Below are 23,943 nucleotides of genomic sequence, written 5' to 3'. Positions count from 1 at the left end.
TTCAGATTTGGTTTAAGTTCTTTGAAGCATGATATCTCAGAGTGAGAGAAAAATGAGACCTCAGCAAACCAGTTATCTCCTATTTCACACAAGTTACCATAAAATGGTTACTAAATTGTGCCTGGAAATCAATATGTTTTGGTTTCCTAATTTCAGAAGATTTAAAAGCGTATTTAATCTATAATTAAAAGCTCTGTATAGCATCCAGGACTTGAAATCTCCTACTGCCAGCACTCTGACCTATAGTAGGTGTCCTAGCTCAGTATGCTGAGCAGATGCTCAGGTTTGTAATCATTATTATACTCCAAGGGTTGGTTTTAATTAACAAGAGCACAATGATTTTAATGAAAAAGGGGGGAGTTTATTTAAACAGAAACCATTAATCTGGAAGGGATTCAGACACTTGGTAATCCCAAAGGGAGTTCTTCTTTCATTTTTTTAAGAAAAAAAATAATGAGAAAGAAGGGGAACAAAAAGTAGAAATTAAAAAAAACCTGATCTACTGAATTTTAGCACTAGTGAAAAGAGAGGGATTGACAGCCTTGGAAATTGAAATCCTTTACTTATTGTCCTTCAAACAGGTACAACATTTTTCCACATCCTAGCACTCCAGAGACCGTCTCTCAGCACAGAAGAAAGTTTAGTCTTCAGGGTCTTCTCAGTCTGCAAAGGCTGCCAACATGAAGGCCAGCCAGTGCCAACGGTACTACTGGTTTTATGATGGAAGTACGGTCCATGGAATTTAGCACCTGGCTAAAAACTAGGCACAACTAACTTCTAACCCCAGTTTTGGCTAGCATGTAATCTCTCTGCCTTAATCTTCCCATCTACAAAGTGGGCATAATTTATTTACACTTGCCTACTTCACAGGGATGTTGTGAGGTTCAAACTGCTGTCTGTAAAGCATTGTAGCTTCTACAGATTATATTATTTGCTAGAAACTGGCAGCTTAGTCAATTTTCACACCAATCATCAGGTGTTAATGATATTCTAATACTATTGGATGGGTTAGATTCAAGCCTTGGCCAGCACACAGATGTGTTGGCCCTTGTGAAAGGGTCCAGTGTACCCCACCTAGGGGGTCTCAGTCTCAGGTAGTCACCTGGCCTAGGGGGTTGTAATAGGAAGTGTAGGGGAACCCAGGCCCGCCCACGCCACCAGGTTCCAACCCAGGGCCCTGCGAGGCCTGTCCCACGCCATTTACCCTGGGTTGCCTCAAGGCAGCTCCCTAGGTTACTTCCTAGCTCCACCTTTCCTGCGGCAAGCTGCAGTTTGCCCCAGCAAGCACTAGCTCATGGGTTGTCTACCTGTCTCCAGCCTGTAAGAGCTGTGGCTCACCGACACTCCTGCTCCCGGTCTGGCTGTGTCCTCCGGAGCTCCCAGAGTGGGTCCTTCTCTCTCCCTTGTTCACCCCCAACTGAGCTAGCCTGCTCCCTTTTTAACCCCACCTCCAAGTGGAGTACACGCAGTACAGGCGGAACCTTGTGAGGCCAGAGCTGCTCTTCAACTCTTTGCTGTCCAGTGAGGCGTTTGTACAACCCGTCACAGCCCTGCACACAAGAACGAATAAGAACATAAGAATGGCCCTACTGGGTCAGACCAAAGGTCCATCTAGCCCACTAGCCTGTCTTCCGACAGTGGCCAGGGAATGAACAGAAAAGATCACTAAACATCAAGTGATCCATCCCCTGACGCTCATTCCCAGTTTCTGGCAAACAGAAGCTAGAGACACGATTCCTGCCCAGCCTGGCTAATAGCCACTGATGGACCTATCCTCCATTAATTTATCTAGTTTTTTTTTTTTAACCCTGTTATGGTCTTGGCCTTCACAACATCCTCTGGCAAGGAGTTCCACGGGTTGACTGTGTGTTGTGTGAAGAAATACTTCCTTTTATTTGTTTTAAACCTGCCTATTAATTTCATTTGGTGACCCCTAGTTCTTGTGTTATGAGAAGTAGTAAACAGCACTTCCTTATCTACTTTCTCTACACCAGTCATGATTTTATAGATCTCAATCATATCTCTCCTTAGCCAACTCTTTTCCAAGCTGAAAAGTCCCAGTTTTATTAATCTCTCCTCATATGGAAGCCGTTCCATACCCCTAATCATTTTTGTTGCCCTTTTCTGAACCTTTTCCAATTCCAATATATCTGTTTTGAGATGGGGCGACCACATCTTCACACAATATTCAAGATGTGGGCGTACCGTGGATTTATAGAGAGGCAACATGATATTTTCTGTCCTATTATCTATCCCTTTCTTAATTATTCCCAGCATACTGTTTGCTTTTTTGACTGCCTCTGCACATTGAGTAGATGTTTTCAGAGAACTATTCACAATGGCTCCAAGATCTTTCTTGGGTGGTAAGAACTAATTTAAACCCCATCATTTTATATGCATAGTTGGGATTATGCTTTCCAATGTGCATTACTTTGCATTTATCAACATTAAATTTCATCTGCCATTTTGTTGCCCAGTCCCACAGTTTTGAGAGATCCCTCTGTAGCTCTTTGCAGCCTGCCTGGGTCTTAACGATCTTTAGTCATTTTGTGTCACCTGCATATTTTGCCACCTCACTGTTTACCCCTTTTTCTATGACTGTCCTCACAAGGAAAGTCATGACCAAGACTCAGGCCAGGGTCAAACTTGAAGTTGGGAGTAACGGAAGAGTTCGTAGTCAGGTTCCAGGATATGGTTGATTCCAAGGGTCAGAGTCCCAAGTCAGGTTTTAGGGACCGGGTCAGGAAGCAAAATCCAAATCAAGCTGAGGTCAAAGCTGGGAGTTCAGGAGCAGGGAGAAGGACTGATCATGGCAGTTACAGGAGATCCACGCTGCTCTCTGGACACTTCCTGGAATGACTGTTGGATTTATGTAGGGTAGGGAGCCAATGAGGAGCCATGCGGTTGCTGCCTGACAGACTCCTTGAGGCAGGAGCACCTCCTTGAGCCAATGAGGAGCCATGCAGCTGCTGCCTGACAGACTCTTTGAGGCAGGACCATGGGCAGTGGAGAACAAGCTGGTCATAGCTGCTGCTGGATAGCAGCATGAAGATGTCAGTTGCTTTGCAGGCCTGGGTTCTAGACCTATGGGCCCTTACAGATGCTGCATCAGGCAAGCTCCTCACATAAACCTATGCCCCTTATTAAGAAAGTGTTCCCCTCTCAGGTAACATAACATGGGATAAGTGTTTTCTGCATGTGCAGAGAAAGTATCTTGCCCACTCAGAGGGTATGTCTACAATGGACATTCCTTATGGCAGTGCAGGGAATACATACATTGCATGCTCCCCTACCATGGATATAAATAGCAGTGTAGATGGTGAGGCATTAATTAAGCATGTAAAGATACAACTGAACCTTTAGGACATGCAACCTACACAGTTCTCCATACATGCAAGCAGTGCCTCCCTGTCTACACTGACTCAGGGAAATGCTTCACCTGTGGGGAAAGGCTCTGGGCAGGGTGAGGAAGTGGGGAAAAACTCCAGCATCTCGCCACTGCAGGGAGCCTTTCACCCCTGCAGAGAGCTGCCTGAACCTTTCCCCACCTCAGAGAAAGACAGCATGAAAAGGCTCAGGCAGCTCCCACTGCAGGGAGCCTTTCACCCCTTCAGAGAGCTGCCTGAACCTTTCCCTACCTCAGAGAGAGACAGCATGAAAAGGCTCAGGCAGCTCCCACTGCAGGGTGACTTTCCGTTTTACAGGGGACATACTCCAGCAGTGGGGAAAAACTCTGGTGGGCAGACGTAATGGGGAAAGGCTCCAGCAGCTCCCTGCCGTTGGAGCCTTTCCCCACTACTCCCCACCCACCCGCCAGAGCCTTTCACTGCCACATGTAGCTAACATCACAGCTTGGATGCAACCAGCTTTTCAATGAGGCATGGAACTACGCGTACCCTACATGCTGCCGCCAGTGGTGTGCAGTGTAGACATAGCCAGAGAGAGCCCCTGACAGTATGTTACTAATTCTGGACATGGGGATCAGCTGCTGTAGCAAAAACATTTCTTCGTAGTCTGAATACGAAATGTTCCCTAGCATCTGTTTACGAAACGTTAACCTTCTCCATAGCTCTAAGCCCATAGCTGTCATTTCACACTTCCCCAGTCAATGAATAAAAATAATATGCCCAGAGATTCTCACATAAAACTTTCTTTGCAGCTGCTCCCCAGCTACCACCAAAAACAGCCAGAGAAATCATGGAAGAGGCCGTAGCTGATGTAGCCTCTAGTTCAGCTAATCTAAAATATTTCTTGCCGTCCTTCTTAGGTTTTTCAGTAGGTCTCAAGCCCCATCTAAAGAGTCACTTTTTTTCTCTATCTTTCACCTCAGACGAAATAAATTCTACTGTAGCAATCAAAATGTTCATCTCATTTCTATGTGTTGAATTTTTCTTTACCCGCACCTCCACTCCTCTTGTTTTTACCAATCTCTGTCACTCCAGTTATCACTCACTTGTCTTGTTGCTACACACATGAACACACATTTCCAATTCAGTGACATTGTCCCAGATGCTCCTAGCACGTGTATTGGCCACTTTATTTAACTTTCTCTTATCCATTTTTCATACTGCCCTCTCTTTCCTATGCCTTTCTATCACTTTAACCATTAGATAACTCTCTAGATTCTAGTCTGATAACACAAACTGGTTGTTTCTAGGGTTTAGAAGGCAGATCAGGAAGGAAGCACTAATCTGGAGGTGGTTTCATTAAAAAGGAAGGTGTGCCAATGCTAAATGCTTGCTGAAACACGTCCTTAATCTCCCCTCCCACTCTCTACCAGAAGCACCCCGATCTCTAATGCTTCATGCTCTCCACATGGTCTACTTAACAATTGCAGGTAATGGATCCTACCTTTGCATGGAAGCTAATGAGAAAAAGGTGGACTGGCAGCTGGAAGAAAATATCCACAGTGGGCAAGGAGCAAAAAGTGGTGGTAAACAGGACAAGAATAGAAGGCAGGAGAGAAGTGAGCAGGGAGGGGAAGAGAAAGAATAGTTACTTACCTTATAGTAGCTGTGATTCTTCAAGATGTATTGTTTACATGGATTCTGCTTCTGGTGTGCATGCATCCCATGTGCACAAGATCACATTATTTTGGCTAGCAGTATCCATTGAGGTTGTATCTTCACACTAGATGCTCTTCTGCTCCCCGATTGAGGGATATAAAGGGCAGAGGGGGCCCAATCATCCCTCAGTTTCTTCACCAGTACAAAATCCAGGTGGTTTGTACTCTGTAGCAGGAGGGAATGAGAACATGTCATAGAATACATGTGGACAGTACACCTTGAAGAACCATTATTACTGTAGGGTAAGTAACCATTTTTCTTCTTCAAGTGAATGTCCACCTGGATTCCACTTCTGGTGAGTGGCAAGCAGTGACTTCATAATCTGGAGGTGATGCTAGGAGTCCTATTTAAACAAGGATTGCAAGCCAGCTTTGCCAAGTAAATGTTAGATCCTGTGGCCTCAGCTAAGGAATAGTGCTGGGTGAAAATGTGGACTGATCCAAATGTAGCTGTCCTGCAAATTTCTGAAATAAGGATGATTCTTGAAGAAGCCATAAAGGATAGTTGAGCCCTAGGAGCTCCAGCAGGGTCTTGTCCTTTCCAGGTACTGTGGTATGAAAGAGCTGTGATTACATCAGGGGTGTGCAGTCTGGGTCCTTCCCCCTGCCCCCCGGGTTGAGTAGGGATTGGGGAACCTGCAGGTGAATCAGCTAATTTAAATTAAAATCAGAGAGTTTTAGGCAAGAACTTGGGGTGAAACCTAACAGTAACTTTGTGTTTATTGAATAGAACATTTGGTGGACCAGCCATGAGGGTCTGAATTTCCCCTTCTCTCTAAGCTGATGTTATGGCTATCAAAAAGGCAGTCTTCATGGACAGGTGACATAAAGAACAGGTTATTAGGCCCTCACAAGGGAATCCTATGAGGCCGATTCATACTATTTTGAGGACCTAGGAAGGAGGGAGCTCCCAGACCAGGGAAACATATTAACAAGGCCCTTGAGGAATCTAGTAACTGTCAGCTGGGAAAATATGGAATGACCCCAAACAGGATGATGTGCAGATATCACTGCAAATGTACCTTTATAGATAGATAGTTCAAAATGTTGTAGTGGTAAGTAGATAGTCCAGAACAACAGAAACAGGGGCTTCCAAGGGAGACAGGTGCCATTGTGCTGCTTCAATAGAAAATCTCTTCCATTTTGCTGCATGAGTTTTTCTACCATGAACCAAACTGTTCTGGATTTCAGCAAAATGGCTTCTTTCTGTGGCAGTTAACCAGATGGCATCTATGCTGTCAGATGTAATGATGCTCCTCCTGCCCTATCACCAACATGAGGATGCACAGGGCTCTCTTTCAGAGATGGATGCCAGGGCTCTATGTGGGTCCTACAAATCTTATTCCCATACAAGTGACACCAGTTCCACTACATCTGGGGCTCTTCATGGCTGTGGAGGAGAGGACACTGAAAATACTGATTCCTTTTAAAATCTCTTAGCCTTTAGTCATAACAAGCAGATTTTGTTCAGCCTTTCAATGGAGAATTATCAGCCCCTACTGACATCTCTGTATAATAACTGTTGAAGTCAAGGTACCAGTATTTTTCTTTTTAATTATGAATAGATTACACAAGTACTTCAATTTTGTAATTTCTCGTGTGAATGAAAGATCTAATCTTGATCTCCACATTCCTTAACTTTTTAATAACACGATTGGCAGGAAACACATGCAACTGGGAATTGCTTCCGACTGCGGCATGCTGTAACGGCTATAGCAAGTATGTTGTATGCCTGGAATTTGGTTCCCTCCACATGTACACAATCCAGATATGAGAAATTTTAATGCATGATAGTTTATATTGTATGTTTACAGTCCTTAGAGAAGTGGGCACAATATCAATGTGTTTATTTCTTTGTAGTTCACCAAAAATTAATTTTTTGTCATTTATTTTTTAAATAAGACTTAGAGGCTGCCCGCTGGTGGTGGTTTGACAAGACAAATATTTATCTGCAAAGAGCCATGGATGTTGTAATATTAAATGGGAACAGAATTACCTAAAAAATATTCAGTGTTCCACTGATACGCCACACTCCCATCATCTCATCCTAAAGAACATTAGCAGATGGGGAACTGTGGACAAGATCTAACTGATATCTGCCCATTTCCAAATTCATACATTTATTCGAGGGTCCAAAATTTCCCAAGTGCTTTGATTGTCCATCAGATGATGCTGTTTAGTAGGTAAAATGCATGTTTCATGATTAATATAATTCAATTCTAACCAGGAACATGTTTAACAATGAGGATTTTGAAGGTTTTCTTGAATACTTCTTATCATCAAAGAACTCTCACATTTTCAGAACTGATTCAAATCCCCAGTGTTACTGAAATGGATTGTGTCTGGCCCTCCCTGTGCACACAAGGGAGCAGAGAGGATACAAGGAAACTTCCCTCACTGACCGCTGCTCAGGGGAAAAATACCCTACAGCTGAAGTCCATATGTGGACTGCTCCAGACTGTTGGCTGCCACTGTGCTAGTCTTGCCAAAGGGCAAGGAAAAATGGGCCAAAGGTGGATCTATGGCCCCTGTCCCCCTTCTGTGTCAGCCAGTGGAAAAGAGCAAATGGAAGGGAAGCACCCCATCAAAGGGTGGCAAAGGTGCTGTTCCAGCATGAGCTTCTCAAGAATCCAGAAAGGACCATGGATAACAGGATATAGGAGCCATTCAGTTACCTAGCCTTACCCTGGTGTCTTGAGTCTCTGTGGATTCAACTAGAGCAGTGTTCCCCAAACTTTTTCTGTTGCATCCCCTTTACCAGTCATGGAATCTGTCCGTGCCCTCCCCACCAGGAGCCTTGGTCCAGAGCTGGGGCTGGGGCCACGATTGGGAGTCAGGGCTGAGAGTGGAGCCTGGAACTGGGGGCCAGGAGCCAAGGCCAGGGGTGGAGTTGAGGCCAAGGATGGGCTGGAATGGAGCTGGAGGCAGAGCGGGGCTGGGTGGTGCTCCCTTCCCGCCCCCTCTCGGGGCTGACACCCCCCAAAAACATTCCTCTGTGCCCCCCTAAGGGGCACGCCCCACAGTTTGGGGACCACTGAATTAGAGGGATTTTTCCAGGCACTCACACTATAGCATGGCTCTTCCACTCCTCACACTTGCAAAGCCATTATTTAAAGCTGCGACCTGTGCCCAGAGGTTTACAGTTACGTAGAAAATCCCCAAACAGTGGTTGAATAAAGTGCAGGAGGTATTTCTGGCAAAAGATTGAGAAACACACTCTCTAAAGCATAATTTGGAGTAATGCTTATTTCAGAACTATTTACTAGATTTATTTTGATTCTTTGACACAACTAAATCCTGCGAAAGCAAAACAGTTGTTCTTTTGTAAATAAGAAGACTATAGCTCTTGAATTAATCTATATTCCCATGGGACATATTTTTAGCTGCGGGCACATTTACTCCCACCTGTTCTGCCTGCACCTGTTGTATCCATTGAAACCCAATTAATACATACTGGTTAATGGCCTGCCTTCTGCTTTGTACATACATGTGGTTGAAATAATCTTCAAAGCACCCTCGGAAGTAACTAAATATTATTCATCCCAGTTTACAGATGGCGAAGATGATCAAGGGAACTTAAGAAACTTGCCTATGGTCACACAGTATGTCTGTGGGAGAGACAGAAATAGACTCCACAAATACTGACTCCCTGGCCCTGTTCTAACTATGACACTCTGCCTCCCCTGGTTTTTCATCAGTTTTGCCAGAAGTGTGAATTTTTGACACACAGTTCCACTCACAATGGGAAGTTACTTTTACAGAAGGAGCATGTTTGTCCCTTAAAAACCTGAATATGATACACCCTTCATAAAATTTTATATAAATAATGAATATGCAATTTGAATGCTTTCATTTTTGCAATTGAATGTATACAGTGTATATTCTCTTTCCTTTTTTCAGGCCACATCAGAATTTATTAGCTATTCCTTGAAGCAAAATTGTATAAACTTTGGTTTTGCTTCAGTTAATATTTATTACTGGGCTGTGTGAATCTTGATCCCAAAAGTAGTATTTAGCACAACAACTTTAAGATAATTAACACTGTGTCTTTGATATCATAATTAAAGCTGTAACAGTTTTCATGATTAACCTTACATTTTTAAGAGTTGAAAGTTTAGGGAAACACATTCCTTTTCTACATAAGAATGACCCTACTGGGTCAGACCAAAGGTCCATCTAGCCCACTATCCTGTCTTCCGACAGTGGCCAGTGCCAGGTGCCCCAGAGGGAATGAACAGAACAGGTAATCATCAAGTGATCTATTCCCTGCTGCCCATTCCCAGCTTCTAGCAAACAGAGGCTAGGGACTCCATCCCTGCCCATCCTGTCTAATAGCCATTGATGGAACTATCCTCCATGAACTTATCTAGTTCTTTTTTGGACCTTGTTATAGTCTTGGACTTCAGAACATCTTCTGACAAAGAGTTCCACATGTTGATTGTGTGTTGTGTGAAGAAATACTTCCTTTTGTTTGTTTAAAACCTGCTGCCTATTAATTTCATTTGGTGACCCCTGGTTTTTGTGTTATGAGAAGGAGTAAGTAACACTTCCTTATCTACTTTCTCTACACCGGTCATGATTTTATAGACCTCAATCATATCTCCCCTTAGCCATCTCTTTTCCAAGCTGAAAATTCCCGGTTTTATTAATCTTTCCTCATACGGAAGCCGTTCCATACCCCTAATCATTTTTGTTGCCCTTTTCTGAACCTTTTCCAATTCCAATGTATCTTTTTTGAGATGGGGCGACCACATCTTCACACAGTATTCAAGATGTGGGCATACCACGGATTTATATAGAGGCAACACGATATTTTCTGTCCTATTATCTATCCCTTTCTTAATTATTCCCAGCATTCTGTTTGCTTTTTTGACTGCCACTGCACACTGAGTGGATGTTTTCAGAGAACTATCCACAGTGACTCCAAGATCTCTTTCTTGAGTGGTAACAGCTAATTTAGACCCCATCATTTTATATGTATAGTTGGGATTATGCTTTCCAATGTGCATTACTTTGTATTTATCAACATTAAATTTCATCTGCCATTTTGTTGCCCCGTCACCCAATTTTGAGAGATCCCTTTGTAGCTCTTTGCAGTCTGCCTGGGTCTTAACTATCTTTAGTAATTTTGTATCATCTGCAAATTTTGCCACCTCACTGTTTACCCCTTTTTCCAGATCGTTTATGAATGTTGAATAGGACTGGTCCCAGAACAGACCCCTGGGGGAAAACACTATCTACCTCTCTCCATTCTGAAAACTGACCATTCATACTTACCCTTTGTTTCCTGTCTTTTAACCAGTTACCAATCCATGAGAGCACCTTCCCCCTTATTCTGTGGCAGCTTACTTTGTGTAAGAGCCTTTGGTGAGGGACCTTGTGAAAGGCTTTCTGAAAATCTAAGTACACTATATCCACTGGATCTCCTTGGTCCACATGCTTGTTGACCCCCTCAAAGAATTCTAGTACATGTCTAGCAGAAACTTGTTCTGCATCTTATCATTATAGGAAAGATTTTTGTTTATTGTTTTCATTAATTCATTGTTATCCATTTTTATTACCTGAGCATATGAAAATATAAGTTTGAATCCTCCACTATGAGGATTTTATATTAATACAGCGATACCTCTTTTGAAGTTAAGTTTCCTATACTGGAAAGATAGAAAAAATAACCTGAATTGTAAAAGGAAACAAGATGCTAGAATACAGAATAACTGGTCAATGGGTGGGTGGAAAAAGGGAAGAGTGATATTGATGTTACAAAAATATTACAGATAAGGCCTGCTTCTCCTCATCTGGGTCATGTATATTTTTTATATAGTGCCACACAGCTACACAGTGTTTTACTGACAAGTAAAAAAAGACATGACTCTTCCAAATTACTTACAGGATAACAGCCAACTTATACCCTCCTCCCTAGAAACCTGCACTTGAATTGGAGTGTTTTGGTTGATGGGATTTATAAAACTGCTCCAGCAGACTTTGTAACCAATGTGAATCTGAGCAGTTCAACTGACAATTTACAAACTCTGATGAGCCTTATTCCAGAGGAACTTCTAAACTATGCTACACCCGTTGGCTAAGTTTATGTCAGATTTGATGGAACATTTAGAGGTTCAAAATTATACAGTGAATAACTCCATAATTTTGCACCTGAAATCAGAAATAGTTCGTTGCACTACATTTCATCCTGGATTACTGAATAAAACACATATGGCTTTAATACACAGTAAAGAAGTTAGATCAACTGAAATGCTAAGCATCCTTCATATTCCAAATTCGTATATTTCAGCAACACTTTGTGTGAGTCAGCTCAAAAGTTTCCCCCCAAATTCTGTCTTCAGACCACACATGCAAAATTTCAAGATGTGGAAAGGAGGAGGAGGGTTTTTTAATAAGACTTTTGGGGGCAGGGATGTCAAAACAGGTCTTATTGACCCCCGTGCTTGCCATCATAACACACAGGCCAAGCAGCTTATAATGGAAATGAGCTTAAATAAACGAGTGGATGAATTTGAGACATTGGAAGGACCAAAGCTAGGTTAATCATGCCTTTTCAGACAGAATGGCACAAACAGAATCACTGCTGCTCTATCCTTCCTACCTTTTGTATGTTCTGAGGGAGCAATGGAAGAGGTGGGAAGGCAATAGCAGAGACACTGACCAATTTGCGAGAAGTCATTCACTTTTGACACCTGGAGAGGACACAGGACAATCCATTGCTGTTTCCAGAGTCAAAGAGGTCAATCACCAGCCCACCAAACTGATTTGTAATGAGTGAGAACATTTCTGAGTACAGATTCCATCCTGCTTACTTTAACTTCTTCACTGTAAATCTTAGTGTTCATCTCCACACAAAGAGTTGGGCCCAAAGGCCCCTTTCCACATTCTTCAGCCTTCCATTTGTTGCACTGCCCTTTGGACCTCACTTCCCTCATGGAAAAGAGTGAGGGTGAGGTTGCCTCTGGAGAGACACTTCATTCCTGCCTAGCAGATGGGGGCCAATGTGATGGCACCCAGCTTGGTGGGGAGCTGCACTATGCCCACAGAGCTGGCTGAGCTCCACCATGTGATCCCTCAATAAGGGGATGAGCCGGAGACACAGACATTTCCTTATGCCTCTGGCTTTTCTTGGCCTGGCTTTCTCCTTGAAGCCTGCAGGGGCACCAGCCAGTGCAAACATCACATAAGAGCAAGTGGAGCTAAGGGGAAAATCTCCACAAAGGGCAAATAGAGTCCTTGGAAACAGCTGGGCATTATACTGACATGTTATTGAGCCAAACTGTTCATCAGAAATCTGAAATCAAGTTTGGAATTAATTTCAGAAAAGCCCTGCTCAAGGAGGCCAAGCTGAGCTGCTGGCCACTGGGGAAGCAGAGAAAACTGGAGGGAACTTCAGGGCAAGGAGATTCCCCTGCTGCCAGCAACTGATTCTGCCCACAAGCTGCAAGCAGGCTCAAGTATTCATTATAATGGATTTGTGAACCTTAGCATGATGAAGACACATAAGTGAAACTGTAGAAGAAAGTAGATTGGCAAATGTAATGACCCAAACTGGAATTTATTTTGAAGATTTGGGGTAAAACTTCTGCTCTTGGACAAAGTACTGTGGAATCTGTCCTAATGACAAGAAGTCAGATCCTTGATTTTACATCTCATCCAAAAGATGGCACCTCTAGTAGCATACACCCTACTCAACATAATGCTTAAGCACTGAGTCAGTTCTACTCCAGAAGACAACTGCCACCTTCTGAATCACCAACATCATTTCCAGCAATACCTGGGCTTCTACTTGGTGGTCCCCCAACCAAACAACAATTACATATACAGATCCTGGTCTTTTGTCTCCAAAGGTTAACCCTGAAACTACAAATTCCTGAGATTTGGGCACTGAATAGAAATGACCATTTATAATAAAAGCTGCTTGCTTGTAATGATTAGTTAGTATTCAAAGCCAAATACTCAGGGTGCCTGAAGCTCTAAGTAGAGTGTGGGTGTGGGGTGTTTTTTTTTGGGGGGGGGGGGTTGTATTTAGATTTAACTTTGAAGAGTGACAATCTCAGATAAAAGCTGCAAGGCAGTGATTCTGTGCAATTAGAAGTGATTAAACACTATCTATTCCCTTGGAGCCCCATGACTGGAGAGTCTGCTTCTCCCCCCAGCCAGAGTGCAGACTAGTGCATTCTGGAAGCTTCATAATTTCAATTAAGATTCCTAGATACAGATGAGAATGTGGACATGACAAAAATTACATTCAACTACCGTAAAAAAACTCTTAGTGGTTAGTTAAATACATCCAGGGAAAGTAAGGGCATTTCATTTACATTGTAAATACTTGCATTAGAATTTAGAACAAGGAATACCAGCAAAGCTGGAGTTGTTCTAGTGTCAAGAGTTCCTAACTAACTTGACACAGGGCAGGAAGGCTTTATTTTCTACACATTTTGCATGGGGAAATCCTGAGCTGATTTCTTTTGCAAGACTCACAAGCCTTCAAGTAATGAAGCCTCCTTAGGCTGATCTCAGATAGGGAGATTTTTTTTTTCTGAATTACTTTCATTTTAGAATAAGGGCAACAGCAACATCTAACATGAGATCGGGGCCTTTAAGCACTACTGTAATGGAAGGATTTAAACCTGCCAGGGTCTCCATGTGGAAGATGGGTGACTCTTGGTAAGACAGGCATGCATATTAGCTGTTTGTTGTTTTTCAAGATATGTTTTCTCTGTAATGCTTTTGTTCTAAATAAATACTTCATTTTATGAAGGCTGGCTGCTCACTAGTTAGCCCTGTCATACCTCCTGGGAAATAGCAGGACAACAGGGGCTGTACTAAACTCAGACTTACTAAGGTGATTACAGTGAATTGCAAGAGGAATTGTAGTCTAAATCCCCAGTCTGGAAGGAGAGGAACATTGATTCCTGTCCTCAGGGCTGGCCTTACCAGGTGTCAGACTCGGGGGGCAGATGCCACTAGGACTCAGAGTGTAGAAAATTGTGTCCGCTGCTGGTGCGTATGTATTCTCTCTGCTCTAGGTGCACAGAGATGGTGGAGTGCTGTGCTGGAGGAAGGAGGGCACAAGAGACATAACAGGCAGCCAGGAGAAAAGGTGAGAGGGAATAACAGAAAGCAGCAAGAGCTGCAGGGAGAGAGAGGAGGAGGAGCCTCTTATGTACCTCTCTAGAACCCCCAGGAGCCTGGACTGATTAACACCAGCTTCTCAGGGAGCTTCCTGTTTCCTGCTGCTTCCCTGAACCCACTTGAGGAGAACAGGCAGTCAACTGAAGTAGTAGGAGCCGGTTAGGCCCTTAAGACGCTGATATCTTCCCTCAGTCAGGCCCTGCTACCAGCCTGCTTATTTGTCCTCTTCAATTGAGTGTTGAGAGCCACTATAGCTGGCACAGAACAGCAGTCATGAGTGAAAAAGAAAACGCCCCTCTGGGGCAGCATTCAGAAAAAGAAAAAAAGCAAAGGAAGCTTTTCTATCTAAGCAGGAAGGAGCTCTCCTGAGATATATAGACACAAATATTCATGGGGAGCCTTCCGGCCCCAGTGAGGATGTGAGTGGTGAGAAGATCCCTGATCTTCCAGTTAGTGACCTGGCAACTACTGCAGCATCCATATCTCCATCTCAAATGGATCTAACCGTGCACATTCCTGAAGAAAAGTGTAGAACAGAGAAGAGTGTGGTGGAGGCACAAGAAACAGCTGCTGCTGAGTTTAGTTCCTTAAGTCTAGATGATCCAGGACTGTGGACCCACTTGAGCAGTTGCCTGAGGGACTTCCTTGTACTGCACGGGCCACAGCAAGTGAAAAACTTCATGTTCCCCAAAGACAATGAAAATAGAAGTGTCCATTCAACACATTACTGGCGTGAAATCCCCAATGGTGACAAAGTAGAGAGACCATGGCTTATGTACTCAAAAACCCAGAATGCTGCGTACTGTTTTTGTTGCAAACTCTTCCAGTCTAATGTTCCAGCCACATTGGGTTCTACAGGAACAAAGGACTGGAAAATCTGGCTAGAAATCTGGCATGCCATGAGAAGGCAGCAAATCACCAGAGAGCATTCCATAGGTGGAAAGAGCTTGAGATGAGACTAAGGTTAAAGGGCACCATAGACGATCAGCATCAAGAGAAGATTGCGTCAGAGTCTCTTTACTGGCAAAATGCTCTGAAAAGGCTCATTGCCATTGTGAGAGTGCTTGCTACCCAAAACCTAGCACTGTGTGGTACTTCGGATCAGCTGTATGTGCCAAACAATGGAAACTTCCTTAAAATTATGGAGCTGATGGCTGAGTTTGATGCTGTACTCTAGGAGCATCTAAGAAGAGTCACCACCCAAGAAATGTACACACACCACTACCTTGGAAAAACAATTCAAAATGAGATCATACAGTTACTGGCAACAAAAGTCAAACAGCAGATTGTGGCAGATCTGAAGTCAGCAAGATATTCCTCTGTTAGTCTGAACTGCACACCTGACATCAGCCATATGGAACAAATGACTTTAATGGTGTGTTTTGTAACAACAAGAGAACCTAGTGCAAACATCCCTGCAATGGTGACTGTCAGAGAGCATCTTCTAGAATTTATTGGCATTGATGATTCTACAGGAGCTGGTATGACAAATGTGCTTCTTAAAAAGCTGGAAGATATGGGAATTGCGATAGCTGACATGAGAGATCAGGGCTATGATAATGGTGCCAACATGAGAGGAAAGAACCGAGGAGTGCAGACACGGATCCGAGAGTTAAACCCTCAAGCTTTTTTTGTCCCATGCAGTTCTCATTCATTGAACTTGGTGGTCAGTGATGCAGCATCAGCTTCTAGTGATGCTGCTGATTTTTTTAATGTAATTCAAAGCATCTATGTATTTTTCTCTACATCAGCTCATCGATGGCAAATTTTGAAGCAATATCTGGGAACATCCTCTCTGACACTGAAAACACTAAGTGCCACACAATGGGAAAGTCGAGTGAAGGCAATAAAGCCTATCAAACACCAAATTGGGAAGATAGATAGTGCCATAGTTGCCATTATGGAGGATAATGCTATGACAGGAACTGTTTGTGGGAGAACAGTGGCAGAGGGAATTACCAGAAACATACATAACTTCAAATTTCTGTGTGGCTTAGTGTTGTGGCATGACATACTGTTTGGAGTAAATGTTGTAAACAAGAGACGCCAAGGTGTTGACCTTGATCTATCTGGAGCAATGGAACAACTAGAGAAAGCAGAGTCATACCTACAGTCTTACCGGTCAAATGAGGGATTTCAAAATGTTCTGAAGAGTGCACAGAAGTTGGCAGAGGAACCTCACACTGTAATTTACACCTCTAGCTCTAGTTTAGGCATACTCTAAGTCTACCTCAGACCAGAGCTGCTGCCCAATGCTGTGATAGAAGTGAGCATGAGATGGCCCAGACTGTGGACCTTCAGGAAGCAGTTCAAATCTTTGCAACTAAGAAGGCATGTAAAGCACCACTTTGATTATTCAAACAGATAAAAATGCCAGAGTTTACTATGCAGACAAGAAAAGTTACATTTGCTGTTCAGGCATTTGAAAGTTAAGTGTTACTTAAAATTTTTGAACAAAGCATTTTAAGTTGTTAGTTCTCCTTTACTGGGGCAGGTAGCAGAGCAGTACCATGAGAGGAGTAGAACAGGAAGAAGGCAGAATTGAGACCTTTCAAAGTTTTGGCCCAAGTGAGGGGGCATGGGGGCGTCATTTGAGCTCTCCGCCTCAGGTGCCAAAATGTTGTGGGCCAGCCCCGCCTGTCCTGAGAAAGATGACAGGCCTGAAACCTGTTTGGGGTGCACTCAAGGAAGCCACAAAGGGGTCAGAGGTGCAGTTATCCTGGGAACCATGATACTAACATCAGTCTCTCTCCTGTTATCCCTTCATATACAAGTTAGAATTAATACTGTCTCTAGGCACAATTATATTATTAGTCAGGAAGTTCTATCTATATTATTAACCCTCCAAAATGTACACTTACTGGAATTTCCTGATACAACTTATATTGCACCTCGGGTGACCAGATGTCCTGATTTTATAGGGACAGTCCTGATTTTTGGGTCTTTTTCTTATATAGGCTCCTATTACTCCCCACCCCCGTCCCGATTTTTCACACTTGCTGTCTGGTCACCCTAATTGGGCCAGAAGATAAGTAGGTGGTGGACAGGCATAGATGGTCAGAGGTACACTTATTTATGGAATCTTGGTTTTTAGTTTCCTGACTTTCAAACACTTGTTTGTAACCTTACATCTGGATTTCAAAGATTTGTCTTCTTTTATAACAATAACATTTTGATGTTTTAATTTAACTGTTATCTATTGACAGTCGTAACTGGTTCTTAAAATTTTCTGTCTCTAATATACAGCATTGGTAAAGTGATTTGGTATCTCTGAGGATGAAAGTACTATAAAAATGTTAGATAATAAACACCTTTAATCCATTTATACTTTGATTTTGAGGATAAACTTCTGCTGTGGTGTCCTTGAGATCTTTCCTTTCTCTTGCGCCCTATCAAAACAACGTAAACATAACACTTGTAAATAGATAGTTCCTTCCTTTGAGCTACTGGGCTATTTTTACTTTAATCCAAAACATGAAGATTCTTGTTCTCTCTGCTAGTTCAGGGAAGAGATTGCAATTCACTAGGGAAAGGAAACAATATTAACATGATCAACAGAACTCCATCTGACCTTATTAAGTTGCAAAACCTCCTCTGAAAGGCCTACACCAGCAAAAAGAGGGAGAAAGAGAGGAGAAGGAGGTAATAATCAATTAAAGTAGGGGAGAAATTAAAGTAGGCAGGGAACTGACTGAAGTAGACATTAATATGTTGACTGAAATCAGTCCATCAGGGACGATTCTAATAAGGGTGTTAATGAATAAAAGTTCTGGGGGGAAAATAGGAGATAAGTTGAGCAGTGACATAAAGAATCTGCTCTGGGGGATAAGGGAACTCAAGCGATAGATGAACAATACAACTCTGATTTATGAGCCATGAAAACACCCAAGACTGACCCCAGCATCCAACCCATCTCTGCTCAAGAACTCACTGCTGCTGCTTCTCCCCCAGCTGTGTTTCAAAGAAATACAAGATTCAGACCACTTGATGACTGACATTGAGGTTCATGGCAATGGAGAGTGTGACAAAAATATGTGACAAAACCTGTGCCAGCCAGTCCCTGGCAACTTTATATTATAGATTCCTACACAGCATTGGGCACCAGCTCTGGTCTGAGGTAGACTTAGAATATGACTACACTAGAGCTAGAAAGTGTAAATTACAGCGTGAGGAGATATGCCTCCACTAGCTTTAATCAAATTAGCATGGGTATGTCTCCTCAAGCTGGAATTTACTCCTTCTTTACTCCAGTGTAGACATAAATGAAATGGTTCTGGTACTCATATAATCCAGGATGGAATAAAAATACCTAGGGCTTTGAATCAGTCCCCAAACTGGTCTAAGTTTTGCATTTTAAATGCATAAGTTCCTAGAACCATAGCTTCACATCTTTGACAAACTTTAACTCTGCACACTTCCAAGATGGGTAAATTGAGTCCCCTGCAGTTTGCTGTGGTGGTGGTGGGGAATGTCTTTCAAATGAAACAGTGAAAAACAAGTTCTTGTGAAGATATTAAAGAGCCTAAGAGAAGCAGTCTAGTTCGGTGTCTTTGTCCAAAAGCTTCTATCCCCCCTGTAGTGTGCCCTGGTACATGGCAGCTGCTCTGAAGCCCCAGAGATGGCTGCATTTCTTTGGTGATGTATATGTAGTACATTGCTTGTGAAAAACTTTAAGGTCTTTTAGGATAAAAGGTGCTATAGAAAATAAGAATACTTAATTTTACCAATTATTCTAAAGCACTGGCCTGGGACTCTGGAAGTCTGAGTACAGCTCCTAGCTCCGATACAGACTTCATATGTGACCTTGGGAATGTCTCTTCTCTCCTTGTACCTCAATTTCTCATCTGAAAAATGGAAATAATATTTCCATATCTGACAAATTTGTTGTAAAAATAAATCCATTAACGTTTGTAAGGTGCTTAGGTTTACAAAGATGGAGGGCACATACACAGATAGCTGCTCTCTTTACAAATTCATACCCATGGCTGCTTACTTAAGTGGAAAAAAACAGGCTTTTATTGTTTTTTACTCCTGTTAGCAATGCTGAACCAACACGGCTAAGAGGAGTGAGCGGAGTCTATTCTTTTTTGTACATCACCACCATAAAAGTTTATTCTGTGGAACCCCACTCGAGGAAATGGGGTTACAAAGGCATCACTGGCCTTGCCTACACTAGGAACAAAGGTGGGTTTCAACATATGTTAGTGAACTCCTGTAAGAATCTTAGTGTGGATGGTATTTCTATTTTAACACATGATATCTGGTAGGATTTAACCCTAGGGATCCGAGGGTTTACCGCAAGCAGTTAACATGTGAAAATGATAACTTGCTTTGTCTACGTTAGGATTTTAACATGCTAGGGTACACTGCAGTCATGGGGTGTGATTGCAGCTTGTGTAGAAATTAAAGCTAGTTTGGGAACCAGAGCAGTGAAGCTGGGGCAGCGCACGCTTCAGAACAGGCTGTACAAGCCCACCCAGCACCCTGGATAATTCCTCACACGTGCTACCACAGCTTCACTGCTGACCGAGGTGGATTAAAGCTAGTTTGGGTATGTCTGCACAAGTTGGAATCGCACCCCATAACTGCAGTGTAGACATATCCTTAATCAGCATATGTTAGCTAACACATGCTACACAAGACACCTTTTTCCCCTAGGCCAATGGGTCTAATCTGGGCTGATAAATCTTTATGACTGGCAATAATGCACATGAATGAAAGAACTTGGTTTTCAGAAGAGGCATTTAGGGGAAAACCCCATCATTTTACTTATAAACTAAGCACATTTGATTTGGAAGCCATTGAGAAACAGTGAACATGGAACCCTCAATGCCATTTTAGTCACTTTTCAGAGTAGAACCACATTTTTAAGCCCCATCACTCCTAACTTTCTTCTAAACACTCCTCTTGGCTTGAAATTTCTCATGGTAAGTCTTAGACAAGAGAACAACTTGCAAGGGAATGTTTTTTAATGGGCGATGGAGATGGACAAGCCATTTTTAAGCTTTTAAAACTTTTTTGCCACCCAGTAACTCGAACACAGCTGCGTTTGCAGCTTTATATTTATAGATACACTTAGTAGGAATGGGTGAACCTTTGGGAGAGGCGAATATGCAGACCTGTCAAACAAATGGGTTCACTAAACTAGTATGAGTTTACAAACCTTTCTTTCTTGTAATTTAAATCCATTTTTAAGGAAGAACATGTTTTTCTAGCTAAAGAGAAGCCAGTGATGTGAACATGAAATAAAAGAATTCTCCCTAAAGCTAGGCTGGCACAAGTGAATGTTCTTGGGTCACATTCTCAGCTGGCGTAAATCAGCATAGTTTCATTGACTTCAGTCGAGATGCACCTGTTCATATCAGCTGTGGCTCTGGGCCCTTGTTTCCATACTGGGCAAAAAGATTCTCTTAACTTCACTGATACAGCCCCATGAACGTCAATGGAAAAACATGACTTTAACTCAGAGTCCAATTTGTCTCACTGTCACTGGATTTATTTTTCTATTGTTTTTGTCCTCCCTTCCCATCTGTGCTTATAGATCACTTTATTTTTTCATTGGATTTTTCTTTTTTTTCCCCTCCACCAACACTTTTTTTAAAAAAAGTATACTCACTTCTAAACCGAACCTGAACCCATCAGTGTTTGAGTTCAAGGTGAAGTCTCAAACCGATGATGTTTTGAGTGGGGCTGAAATGAGGCCAAACCACTTTGCCTAGCCCTTGTGCTTAGCTGTCAAAAAGCACTCCATCTTTGACAGGTTAGAAACAACCATGTTCAAATGACTTTTTGAAATGCAGAAATTGATTTATAGAAGAGAGAGCTGATCATCAGGCTGCTCCTCAGCCCCCCCTTGACCAGCCAGGGAGTAGTTCCATAATCTGCCCTTCCCTAAAAACACACACAATTCTGCTGGCATTGGAGCAAAACTGGTCATTAACCAAAACAGGAATAAATCTTCCCCCATGATATAAAATGCACAATTATTGACCAGCATTATGGGATCTATGCCTCACTCTGATGCATTTAGCAATGGACATTGTCAGAGTCAGGATTATCAGGCTAGATAGACCATTGATCTATTGTGCTAATTTCCTTCATACTACCTCATCCCTGGCAATTCACTCAAGTAGGAAACAGATTCAGCAATCATCATAAACCAAATGTTTACAAAGAGCAAAATGTTTCTATCAACACATACCTCCTTCTCACAGCATTGCCCCTCCTCCTTCCCCTCTTCTGCCCCGGTCACTTGCACTCACTGCTAGGACTTGTGCCGTTAGGGACTAACCGGATGTGTAATAGAGAAGGAGTTAGGATGAATGGTAGCTTTGCTGTCACCATCATTCAGTCATCTGGAAATCTAATTTATATCTTGTTTGGCAGACTAGCAGCCATCTGCTCCAAGGATATGCTCTAAGGCAGCTGCCAAATATTGAGCAGGCTATCTGCTGTAGGGAAACTAATTGCTTTTATTGGATTGACATAGGCTGGGGAGCTGATGGTATAGGTTATTCCTCCACTAAAAAGATAAAATAAAAGTTACAACTACTCTGACTTCTATCAGTTCTATCAGTGATGAGAGAGAAAACACATTTCAGGCTACTGGTGGCCACATGGGCCATCTTGGCCAGAGCTGCAGAGGAACCGGCTGTCAGCCCATTGAAGTGGGTCAGGAGTGTTTCAGTGCTACGTGCAGTAGGGAATGATTGAAATGATGCAAACTGTAACACCCGGATTTATTACACAAGTTTAATTTATTGTACACAACACCGAGGGAGCTGGGCCTGGAGCCCAGGGAACGCAATCACATCGTACCCATCCTGATATGCTCCCTTCCGCCTCCTTCTGGAAAGTCCTATCACAGCAAAAACAGTCCTACATCTTAAAGTTTCCTATTGGGTTAAAGGGAGAAACTCATATAGGTAATCCCACGACCAATCTCCCCCATACATCCCCACTTCTCATATATACTTCCATCAGCCTTCCTCTCAGTGCTCTCTCCAAATACACTGTCACCCTCTACTCCCTGCATCTGGGGGTCATCCAAAAATATAAGCAACTAACAAGCAACATTTAGGGAAAGCCTGTAACTATTATTGTCCATTTATCCACAGTTTTGACATAGACCCAGTGCACTTTTCAACCTGGAATAAGCAGGGGGATTACAAATCACAACTGAAGAGCCAGGCTTCCTTGTACGCAAAAGAACATGCTGGCTGGGCCTATTTTTAATGATAAATGGATAAACAGCTTCTAAGACAACTTAATTCCGCAGCCAATTAGGAACCTGGAGCAGGATTTTCAGTTATGCAAGTACCTGTTTGTCAGGGGCAGCCAGTCCAGTTTAGCAAGGTTACCGGATACATGATGGTCTTAGCTGCAATTTAAAAATAGAAAGAAAAAATGTCATAGATGGTAGTAGAAATAAAACCACATGCTCTTAGCATTAGCTAACTTTGTGGAGAAGAAGGTTGGTACAGTGGTTAAAGCACAGGCCTAGGAATGAGGACTCCTGTATTTTATTCCCAGCTTGGCATAGACTTCTCTAACTTTGAATGAGTCAAACAGACCATAATTTTCAGAATTGTGCTCTGGGGAAAACTTGCAGTTTATGCAACTAAAAAGGTCTTTTCAGCTTCTCTGTACACTTATGGCATTTTTAAAAAAAGGTTTGTACGTGGCCATAAAATGTCTCAGCATTCACTAGCATGAGGCAACAAAGGAATGGGAAGGGAATGTGATGAAGTCATGGCCACACATCTCAGATTTTCAAAAGTCCTAACATAGGTTCCACCTGTCCAGACATCTACTGCTCCTGTAATTGTAACTCAGCCACCAGAAACGAGTTAATATGTTCACCTCACACAGACACCCAAAGCTCACAAAGATCCAGCAGATTGAGCTGTTTAAATTTCTCATTGTAAGCCATTTTCTCCAGCCCTCACATTATTTTTGTGCCCCTTTTCTGTACCCTCTCCAATTTTCCAACATAAGAAGATAAGAAGGGCCATACTGGGTCAGACCAATGGTTCATCTAGACCAGTATCCTGTCTTCTGACAGTGGCCAATGCCCGGTGCTTCTGAGGGAATGAACAGAACAGGTAATCATCAAGTGATCTATCCCCTGTCTCCCATTCCCAGCTTCTAACAGTCAGAGGCTTAGGGATACCCAGAGCATGGGGTTGTGTCCCTGACCATCTTGACTAATAGCCGTTCATGGACCTATCCTTCATGAACTTATCTAATTCTTTTTTGAACCCACTTATACTTCTGGCCTTTGCAACGTCTCATTGCAATGAATTCCACAGGTTGACTGTGCATTGTGTGAAAAAGTACTTTCTTTTGTTTGTTTTAAATCTGCTGCCTATTAATTTCATTGGGGGTATCCCTGGTTCTTGTGTTATGTGAAGAGGTAAATAACATTTCCTTATTCACTTTCTCCACATCAGTCATGATTTTATAGAGCACTATCATATCCCCCTAGTTGTCTCTTTTCCAAGCTGAAGAGTCCCAGTCTGCTTAATCTCTCCTCATATGGAAGCTGTTCCATACCCTTCACCATTTTTGTTGCCCTTTTCTGTACTTTTTCCAAGTCTAATATATCTTCTTTCTGAGATGGGGCAACCAGAACTGCATGCAGTATTCCAGGTGTGGCTGTACCAGGGATTCATATATTGGCATTATGATATTTTCTCTTATTATATATCCCTTTCCTAATGGGTCTTAGTATTGTT

At 42.6% G+C, this 23,943-nt stretch overlaps 1 long non-coding RNA gene across 1 annotated transcript in view; it reads right to left on the bottom strand.

Annotated features, from left to right (window-relative positions):
- The window catches only part of LOC125638395 (uncharacterized), a 52,653-nt gene extending 31,102 nt beyond the window's left edge, over positions 1 to 21,551 (bottom strand). Inside the window, exons 1-3 of the long non-coding RNA XR_007357209.2 lie at positions 21,408 to 21,551; positions 5,004 to 5,231; positions 1,339 to 1,550 (exon numbers count right to left, since the gene is read on the bottom strand). This is a non-coding gene — a long non-coding RNA (uncharacterized LOC125638395). The remainder of the gene's footprint in view (positions 1 to 1,338; positions 1,551 to 5,003; positions 5,232 to 21,407) is intronic.
- Positions 21,552 to 23,943: the final 2,392 nt, after the last annotated feature.

The sequence above is a fragment of the Caretta caretta genome, chromosome 6, assembly GCF_965140235.1.
Source record: "Caretta caretta isolate rCarCar2 chromosome 6, rCarCar1.hap1, whole genome shotgun sequence".
Classification (NCBI taxonomy): domain Eukaryota; kingdom Metazoa; phylum Chordata; order Testudines; family Cheloniidae; genus Caretta; species Caretta caretta.
This window is presented reverse-complemented; position numbering and strand designations above follow the sequence as displayed.